The sequence below is a fragment of the Humulus lupulus genome, chromosome 7, assembly GCF_963169125.1.
Source record: "Humulus lupulus chromosome 7, drHumLupu1.1, whole genome shotgun sequence".
Classification (NCBI taxonomy): domain Eukaryota; kingdom Viridiplantae; phylum Streptophyta; class Magnoliopsida; order Rosales; family Cannabaceae; genus Humulus; species Humulus lupulus.
The window spans coordinates 145,458,993-145,469,601 of record NC_084799.1 but is presented as its reverse complement, the minus strand read 5'-3'; positions in this window follow the sequence as shown (position 1 = coordinate 145,469,601).

Below are 10,609 nucleotides of genomic sequence, written 5' to 3'. Positions count from 1 at the left end.
GTAGATAGCCAAGTGCTTATGTGGTGACAGTGAAAGAGATTTCGCCTAAGTTATGAGCCAACCTTGCTACCTTAGATTTAGAGACAGTAGTCGGTCAATTGGCTAACCTCTCTATTTAGCCTACCATTATGGAAGCTATAAAAGGTGGGCAGTTAGTCGATCCTTGGGTACAAGGACTGATGTATGAAGTGAGGGAGGAGGGGCGACCAGGATTCCATATCTCCGAAGATGGAGTATTGGGGTTCAAGGGTAGAATATGTGTTCCGGACGATGATGAGATCAAGAAGCAAATCTTTTTCAAGGGACATAATGCTCCTTATGCCATGCATTTGGGTACCACCATAATGTACCAAGACTTGAAGAAGTACTTTTGGTGACCTGGGATGAAAAAGGAGACGACAGAATATGTGGCACACTGCTTGACTTGTTAGTAGACAAAGGTCGAGCATCAACGACTAGCCGAATTGATGTAGTCCTTAGAAATTCTAGAATGGAAGTGGGAGATGGTCACTATGGACTTTGTTATAGGTCTACCAACCACTCCCAAGGGGCACGATGCCATTTGGGTTATCGTAGATAGGCTAACTAAGTTTGCTCATTTCTTGCCAATCAAGGTAACTTATTGGAAAATTAAGTTAGCAGATATTTACATTGCAGAGATAATGAGACTACATGGTGTACCCAACTCCATCGCATTAGATCGCGACAAACGTTTCAACTCAGCATTCTGGGGTAGAATTCAAACGAGGCTGGGTACTAAACTGAAGTTCAACACTTCTTTCCACCCGCAAACAGACGGTCAAAGTGAACGAACGATTCAAACCCTGGAAGATATGCTAAGAGCATGCGTGCTCGACTTTCAAGGGTCATGGAATGACAAGCTTCCACTGATAGAGTTCGCTTACAATAATAGCTATCATGATTCCATCTAGATGGCTCCGTATGAGACTTTGTATGGAAGGAAATGTCGATCACCGATTCATTGGCACGAGACCGGTGAAAGAAAGTTTCTCGAATTGGATAAGGTTGATCAGATTACCGAGAATATCCGACAGATAAGGAAACACTTGCAAACTTCGGTTGATCGACAGCGCAAATATGCCAACTGATGCAGGAGACCCCTGGTGTTTGAGGTTGGCGATAATGTGCTGCTGAAGGTAGCTCCGCTGCGGGGGGCTATGCGGTTCGGGAAGAAAGGGAAGCTTAGCCCAAGGTTCATTGGACCTTTCGAAATCATAGAGAGGATCGGGGAAGTAGCTTATCGTTTAGCTCTTCCACCCGCCATGTCTAAGGTGCATGATGTGTTTCATGTATCCTTGTTGAGAACATACATGCATGATCCCTCGCATGTACTAAGCTATGAGCAGCTGAGCATTGATCCTCAACTCGTCTACGAGGAGAAGCCAATGATGATTCTAGACCGAAAGGAAAAAAGTGTTGAGGAACAAGACGGTGCCATTGGTAAAGGTGCACTCGTGTAACCATGGCATTGAAGAGGCAACCTGGGAAACAGAAGATAAGATGAGGGAGTTGTATCCTCATTTGTTTTAAGATTCGAGGACGAAACCTCTATAAATTGTAGGTATTGTAACGTCCTGCGTTTCGGGTACCTTTAAACGACTCGGGTCGGGATTTTTCCCCGAGTTAAGAATATTATTAAAATAATATTATATTTGTTTGGAATTTATTTCCATGAGTTATTGCTAGCCAAATTATGAATTTTGTGATTAAAATTCAAGATAAAACTTTCGGTCTTAGACCGACACAAAAACCCTAATCAGGTAAAAATCTCAGAAAATAAAATGAAAAACTATGGAAAATATATTTTGGGCATAATTACATTAATAAAAATTAATGTTTGGTCAAAATAAATAATCCTAAGAGAAAATGGAAATTTTAGGGCATTTTGTGTTAAATGCTTAATTTTACCGAATTGGGGAATTTTATTCCATGAATAGACCTTAGGTTAAATTTTATTGTGTGATTAATTAAATTAAATGTGAGAGACATTTAATTTAATTATTATGTATTAAGTTTAATTTTTATTATTTAAAAAAAACTTATTATGAGTGAAAAAGGTTATAGAAAGTCATTTTTTATTTTTCTTCTTAGGAATTAATTATTAACCATTAATATATATATATATATAAATATAACATAAATAAAATAAGTGGTGGCCGACCATGTGAAGGAGTTTATTTGGGTGGACCAAATTGTTTTAGTCTAATCCCCATTTTAAATATTAGGGTTAATGGCATCAAGTGGCCATAGTAAGAACACTCAAGTGTTTAAGATATTTAAGATTTGTCTAAACTCTTTTAACCCTCCCCAAAACCGACCCCCTCTCTCAAAATCACTCTCATCTTGTTTAAAAAATTATGTCTCAAGTTTTCTCTCCATTTTCAACCATCAAGAACACTAAGAAAGCTTGGAAACTTAAGCTTGGGTCTAGGAAGGGTTTCCCTAAGGTAAAGTTTCAAAAAGCTTGGCTTTTGTAAAGTTTTTAACCATAGGTATTTCAATAGATAATTATATATGTTGTTGGGGGAGTTGGTCAAGGTTTTGACAGAGTTTTGAAGGATCCAAAGCTAGTAGAAACATCCAAACCTAAGGCAAGAACAACAAGAGGTAAATAGTTTACTTTTATGGTTGTTATTGTATGGTTTTTATTTTTTAAGCATTATTTTGTATATTTAATGCTTAAAGTTTCTTATTTATGATGCAATAAGGCTATGGTAGTTGCTTTATAATTTTTATGATGCTTGTTTGTTGATTTTTGAAAATAGGGACCAAAATCCTTAAGGGTTTTGTTGAAAACCCTAAACCAAAAATACAAGTATTGAGCCGTGAATACCAAGGGGTCAAGCATCCACTGTAGATTGATTTTGTAAAATTAAATTATACTGTGATGTTTTTGAGATTTAGTACAAAAAATTGAGCTTTTGAAAAACTCAAAAATGTTTAGAAATGATTGAGTTATGCTATGTCAAAGTTTAGGTAAAAAAAAAACTGATTTTTTTTCGTATTCTTAAATTCGGGACAAAGTTTGGACAGCCACTGTATAGGTCAAATGAACCCATTTTTTAAAAAATTTGGTGGACATATTGTTGGTATAACCTAGTATTCCACTGTAAAATTTTGTAATAAAATAATAAACGGTTTGATAGTTATTAAGTGCCGAAGTTTGGAAAAAATAAGGACTAGAAAATAAGGTCATTTTTACCTCAATGTTTGGAAAATATTTTCACCAATAAAAAATGCTCCATTTGACCTAAGATTTTACAAAGACCTAAATGGCATACAAAATATTGAATTGGAAAATTTTGGTAACAATTGGGTAAGTAAATTTCATGTTATGACCTAACAAAGTATGTAGTTAAAAATGGGAAAATGAGGTTTTCACATTTTGTGTAAAAATGGGATTTTGGAAGATAAGATAAATAGTACATTTGTGTTTATTGCAAGATAAAAACTTGGTAAGTCTTAAAAACATTTTGACCTAAAATACCACTTGATTTTAAATGAGAATTATTTTATTAAAGAATTTTTATTTTTTCTAAAAATAAAAGATTTAATTTATTTATAAGTTGACAAATTAAAAGAGGGTTTAAAAATCCTATATTTTGAGAAAATAATTAAGTAAATTAATTTTCTAGTAAGTAAACTTGATTATTGACTTCGGAAATTAACTAGTCAAGATAAGAAATTATTAGTGGTTTTCCTATTAAGTTAAAATTATGCGATTTTCTTAAAACGATTTTTATAGAATAAAACCTTTAGAAAAATAAAAGAAAAATTAAGATGTTATTTTCTTGAAAAATAATTGAGGAATTTTGTTAGTATTTTCTGGATATAATTCCGACTAAAATCTTCTATATATTTAACCGACTTGTTGAAAGTACGGGTTAATAGCGGAACTTTTAAAGAATAATATTTTTAGCGGATTGTGGGAAAATACTATTGCGATACCCGAACCTAAGTATCGAGACCATAGGATAGGTCTCCCCGAGACTTAGGGTTTAGTCTCAAGGTTTAGTGTACGAATTTCTTGAATGGGTTTAAAACCAAATAATGATCTTTAATCCTTACAAGTGATTTTAAAAATAACCAAACTGTCCAAAATAATAATAATGAGTTAAGAGTATACTGTATGGATAATTACAACATTGGCTAAGCATAACTGGACTATACGTTGGAGGGTGAAATCCTGTTGAGAGCTAAGGACTCCAAGTAAGTTAATTTCTATTGTGTGGCTACAACATGAAACGACTATTGTATTGTTTGATAGTATAGAGACACATGCACATATATACACTGTCGTAGAAAGTTTGCATAGAGACGTTAGTCTAGTGGGTGCTGATTTAGAAAATATGACCGGTAGATATCCTTCATATTCTAGACGGTTGATCCCTGTCACAAGTGCTCTGATAAGTTATTCCAGGATAGTAGCCGTGAATATTGGCCATTCAGTGAGAGTGCCTAGAGATAATAGGGGTTGCCAAGTTTGAGTGAGGCTGAACACCCTAGGGGCAACTGCTCACCAACACCACTAATTAACATAGAAGTCTCTGTAAACCTGTGTAACTTTGATTACACTCTTGAATAGTAGCAATTCCCTGGTGACTTGATGGTTACCCTTGTGAGGCATTTACTCTTGGATAAGTAGCGATGCCCTAGGTAACTTGACAGTTACCTTTGATGGGGATATTTATTGGCTAGATCGTAGTGTTGAGACTTGTTTCTCTCTTACAGATTAGCATTTATGCTAGAGGGCATGATACACCCGAATTGTTGGAAATTGCCGAGCGTTGGTCTCGAATAATAGTTGTGATAATATACTTACGACACAATGAGATGAGTCTTTTCCAGTCTTTAGTATATATGCTCAGGGAATCCTTGAAAGAAATTAACGATCGTATCTAATATAATTTGTAATGCCCTAACTTATCTATATTTAGGAAAATACCACTTTTGATACTTATATAGAAAATTAACAATAATTGTCTAGAAAATACATTGGGGCCTTATTAAAAACAATGAAATACGGACCTAATGTTCAAAACAAAATATCTTTATGAAATTTGAAAAGACTAAAGATAACCCACTGAGTTCAATAATAATAATAAAGAAACTAGTAATTACTATATGGCGTTCTAAATCGTTTCTCGTCCATTTGCTCCCCGCAATATACATACTAATTTCAATGGAAACCACCCAGCTCACCATGCGTGCTAATTAAAGAACCTAATGTAATGCCTCCTGTACTTAGAACCATTAAGAAGCCCAATAAGGAAGTACAAGTAATACAAAAAATAGAACCATACAACATTTCTATACTATTATCATGCCTTTAATGAAATATAACACATAGTCATTCCATCTCTGTACACTCCATTTATAAATAATTACACAAACAAATGAAGTATAATTTTGTGAAGAACCAGGAAACCCAGGAAACTAATCCTCCTCTCCCCACCTTAGGGTCTATGGCATATCTCCTTTGTCAGTTACGTCATACCATAGTAACACCTTTTTTCTGTCCCGAACATAACGCTAACAACACTATTTTCTTTCATACACTTCTTCAAAGAGAACATTCATAAAAATTTCTTTAACTTACCACATATGACACTTGTTTTACTCTCAAACATTCAAAACATAATTCATAGAAGTCTAGCTAACTTCCTTACCTCAAGTCCAAGCAAAATCAAAGAGAATGAATACTTCACAACAAGCCTAGAATAATAGTCAAAACACTTGTCTTAATATCATGTAGAACACATATGAACACATAAAATCATATTCCAGGTGTGCATTGGCCATGCACACGTGGCAACTACCTCATAACAAGCTACACCACCTTTCTAGAATCAAACATAACTCATACACATAATCTTGTTTGCATGTCACACATAAAATTATGGAAACAATACCAATACACATCATCAACTCATGGCCGAAACCCTAGAGTCATCGAGAATCATAATTCATGCATCAAAGTTATAAAATCCCAAAAATTTTACTAGAAGAAAACATAATAAAATAATAAGATCCTACATGCTTACTAGACAATTCACATCGTCCATGAAATTTCTCATATTCATAAAATTAATATTTAGAACCCTAGTCACATATATAATAATAATATTTCCCAACATGTCATGACAATAGAACCCTATAAACATTATTAATCATGTTTGAAACATTAAAACATCATAGAATCATGCAATAATATCATATACTTAAAAATAATTAAGCAACTTTCCAACTAAAAAAATAGTGTTGGTCGAAACCTATAAAGCCAACAACAATATAATAGAAATTTTCATGCATCAATTTTCATAATGAAACAAATCCTAACATGCTTCCTATTCAAATTACCAATTCTACATCCCTTGGTTGAAACTTATAGAAGCAAAAATAACACGGTATTTCATGCAAAATAACTTGTCATTTAAACATGCCTCAATCATTACTAAATTAATACCAAGCACATAAATAATATATAAAACTCTTGATACATGCTTGTAAATCACTAAGAAAATATTTAGCAAGTTTTACTTCTTTTTCTTGAATACATAAACACATAAAATCATGGATTTATAACATAATGAGAAAGCACACCTAGTATGTTTTTATAATGGCACAAAAACATATTCTATACTCAATTGAAAATTTAAGAGAATCTAAACCCCATTAAAGAAACACATTCTATCAAAGAAAATCACAAGTTGAAAAGTATACTACCATGACCGAAACATGTAGACAAAACTACAAGAAGTGATATAAACAAATCACACCCAACATGCAAGAATCCATTTACAATCCTAGTATGCTCTTCTATTCAATCCAATCAAATGAAACAAATCTTTCCAATCCATAACCAAGAATAGAGAAGAAGACATCAAAAAAATGCATTCATTACCTCCTCTAGACAAAAGTGAGAATCAAACCTAGAGCACTAGAGAGTCTTCCCTTGGTGAGATTCTAACCCTCTGCCAAACATATGTCAAGGTTGTCTTAGAATCCAGAAGAAAAAAGAAAATGAAAACACAATCAAAACTCAAAGACATTACCTTAATGTTCTTCTTCCTTCTCTCTATCCTCAATTTTTGAGTCCCTGAACTGCGACCGACTATGGCGTGACCAGCTTGTCACATTGTTCCCTCCTTGAGATAGCACCTCGCGAGCGTTAGGGGGAGGCTTGCGTTGGTCAATAGGTCCCGGGGCATTATCATGCCGTGGGGGTCCCCTGACTGCAAAGACTGACTCGGTGTACCTTTTGTTGGTAGAAGGAGATTGCCCCCTGCTCAGTGGATTTGGCTCATCAGCCACTGGGCGTCAAGGGCTTCGGGGAGGCTACCCAACCCTATTCTGCCTCTGGCGCCGGGGATTATCTCGACCAGTGGGAGAAGGTGGTTGTTACTCAGGATCCTGAATTGGGACATCCTATTGAGCAGCAGGCGGCTGCTCCGGCCTCTGAGGGTTCGTTGGCTGAAGCGAGGGACTAGGATTTAGGACCCGTTGTGGTGGTGCATTTGGTGGCTGATCCGGTTGAGAAGCCGGTGCAGCTTGCCCCTGAGCCAACTGAATGGCTGCTTCTAGGGCGGCGGTGGCATCTCTCTGCCGGCGGTCCATGTCTGCCTACCACTCATTCAGCTCTTGGCGTTGACGTTCGATTTCCCTCTGTTGCAATGCCAACATCTTAGCCGCATTCTATTGATTGGCCAAATCCTCTTGCAACACACTCAGTGTTGTCCTCAGGGTTTCTGAATCCATCTCCTCCTCCTCAAAATCCAATTGTGGTTCATCTTCGGCCACACTTGGTGGAGGAGACTAGGTGGTTGCAGCGCTGGAAGTCTGTCCCGTCTTCTTGGATGTTTTTTCCATTTGATCTTCTTGAAGTTTCAGATTAATCTCTCAACGAAAGAAACAGAATGTTGACCCTCAAATTGGTCAACGACACGAAGTAAAATAAACAATAGAAAATGAGAGGCAAACAAGAGGAGAATCAAATGGAAAACAAACAACACAAATGATTTATAGTGGTTCGGCCCCAATGGATGGTAATGACCTACGTCCACTTAGTGTTCTTATTGATATTGAATCCCAACACTGTGATCAATGAACTAGGGTTCATGAGTTTCACAAGCCTTGGGAGATTACAATTTCAGTGAATAATCACACTATATGCTTCTCTCTAAATACCAAGATTCAAAGTTCAAAAGTCCATTCCTTGAGCCATTTGATTCTTATTTATAGGCTTAAGAAGGTTACATGGGCCATCGGGCATTAATTATAATTAAGACTTGCGTATCAAGGTAATAAAGGAAAATACAATTAATGCCAATATTACAAGATTGCATATCAAAAAGAAATGAGCGAAAGTATGCGACCAGATTGGTCGCACCTAAGCATGAGGCTTGATCAATTGATAACTCTTTTGGTCGATGGTCGAACAGGACATATTCACTTAAATTTGCCACGTCATCATGAGCCGTTTTAGGGTAAACAGTTTTGAATACATGATTATGTTTATGAACTTTGACATGTTTAGAAAATTGGATGGTTGCATGTTCTAGAAGCATGTTTAGGTTTTATGTATTTTAGGTCCTTTTTTTTTAATTTTTATGTGTGTTTTATTAATTGTACAAAACCCCTAAAAATTATTAGAAACGAGTTTGAAATGATTTTTGACACAAAAAGTTGAATTTTTGCATTTTTGGGCGAAAAGGCACCCTGGGCGTGCAGGGCGCACGGTGTGGGAGGTGTGCGTGCGGATGCCCGTGATGTGTGCGAGGCTACGTGCGCGCATGGTACTGAAAAAAAAATCGTTTTTTTAAACCAAAAATTTTGAAAATTAATATTTTTTTTGGAAACTGATATTTTTATTTTTAAAAAAATTCAAATTTTAAATTATTTATTGTTAATAAGTTAATTTTTTTTTTGTTTCCTTATTTTGTGGGATATTTTCTAAACTTAACAATCAAGTTTAAATTTAATTAATTACTTTAATTTTTTCTGATAAGTTCATGCATTTAATTAATTATTTTTAAATAGATAAATGTCTAATTACTGTTGGTTAGTTAAGATTTATTTTTTATTTTTTTATTTATTTTGGAAAATTTGTTTATTTTGAAAATAAATGTAATAACAAAAGTAGCATGCCATATAGATTGATATGGTAGGCCCATCCAATTGATAACATGTCATGCATCATTATTAAGATTTTTTTTTTTTTTTTTTGCATTTGAACTTTAAATATAAGTTTAATGATGACCCAATTTTTTTTTTAAATGTGGGAAAACTCATATAAAGCTTCATAAAATGTTAGGTTTTATTTGGGCCCAATTGAACTTGTAAAGTTTCAATTCCTTTCTTGTGTGTGGTTCCACTTGTTAATGCCCATTTGCTTTGCATTACTAAATTGGGTCTACTCAATTGAATAGCAATTAATAAAACGAAGGTTCAAAATCCTGTTTTTTGGGGCTTTGTATGGAAGTTAGGGAGCCTTAGTAGTGGGTCCAACGTACTGAACCCAAAGCTTTCACATGGAGACTATTCATGGATAGATCATCAAATGAGCATAACTCGGGGGTAGGATTGATTCTAGTAACCCTCGAAAGGCATCAGTTTCACTGTGCAATAAGATTAAACTTTAATGCCTCCAACAATGAAGCCGAATATGAAGCATTGCTGGCAGGTTTGAGACTAGCCAAAGATGTGAACGTAAAGTCAATAGAGATATACAGCAACTCTCAGCTAGTTGTTAATCAAATCATCAGAGAATATGAGGCAGGGGTCTCAAGATGGTCACGTATCTAAACAATGCAAAACACTTGCTACCACAGTTTGAAAAGTATACTTTACAACAAGTATCTCACGACCAGAACTCCAATGCCAATGCCTTAGCCAAACTAGCAAGCGCCAAAGAAGCTGACACGTTGAGTATAGTACCAGTCGAACGCTTGTCAGCTCCCAACATTCAACTAGATGAATCCTCCCTAGTAATACAAGTATCTAACACTTGGATGACTCCCATCATTCAATATCTCGAACACGGATGGTTACCTGTAGACAAAAATAAGGCGAGAACACTACAAAGGAAATCAACTTGCTTTATCTTGCTCGATGGAATCTTGTAACGACGAGGATATTCTATGCCCTTGTTGAGATGTATTTCCAAGGAAAAAGCTAAGGAAATTATGCGAGAAGTACATGAAGGGTTCTGTGGAGCTCATGATGGGGGCAAAGTTTGTCAAACAAGATTCTTTGACAAGGGTATTTCTGGCCTACTATGATCGAGGATTCAATTGAGTTTGTTAAGAAGTATGATAAATGCCAAAGATTCTCCAAGATACCTCGAGCAACCCTAAATGGGCTTAAACAGATGCAAAGCCCATGACCTTTCGCAATTTAGGGAATAGGCCTGATCGGATCTTTGCCTACAGGAAAGGGAAATGTCAAATATGCAGTAGTTAATGTAGACTACTTTACGAAGTGGGCAGAAGCCAAGTCACTCGCAACAATCACGACCAAGAAAGTGCTGGATTTCGTTGTCAAAAACATTGTATCTGATATGGATTGCTGAAAAAGATCGTATCAGATA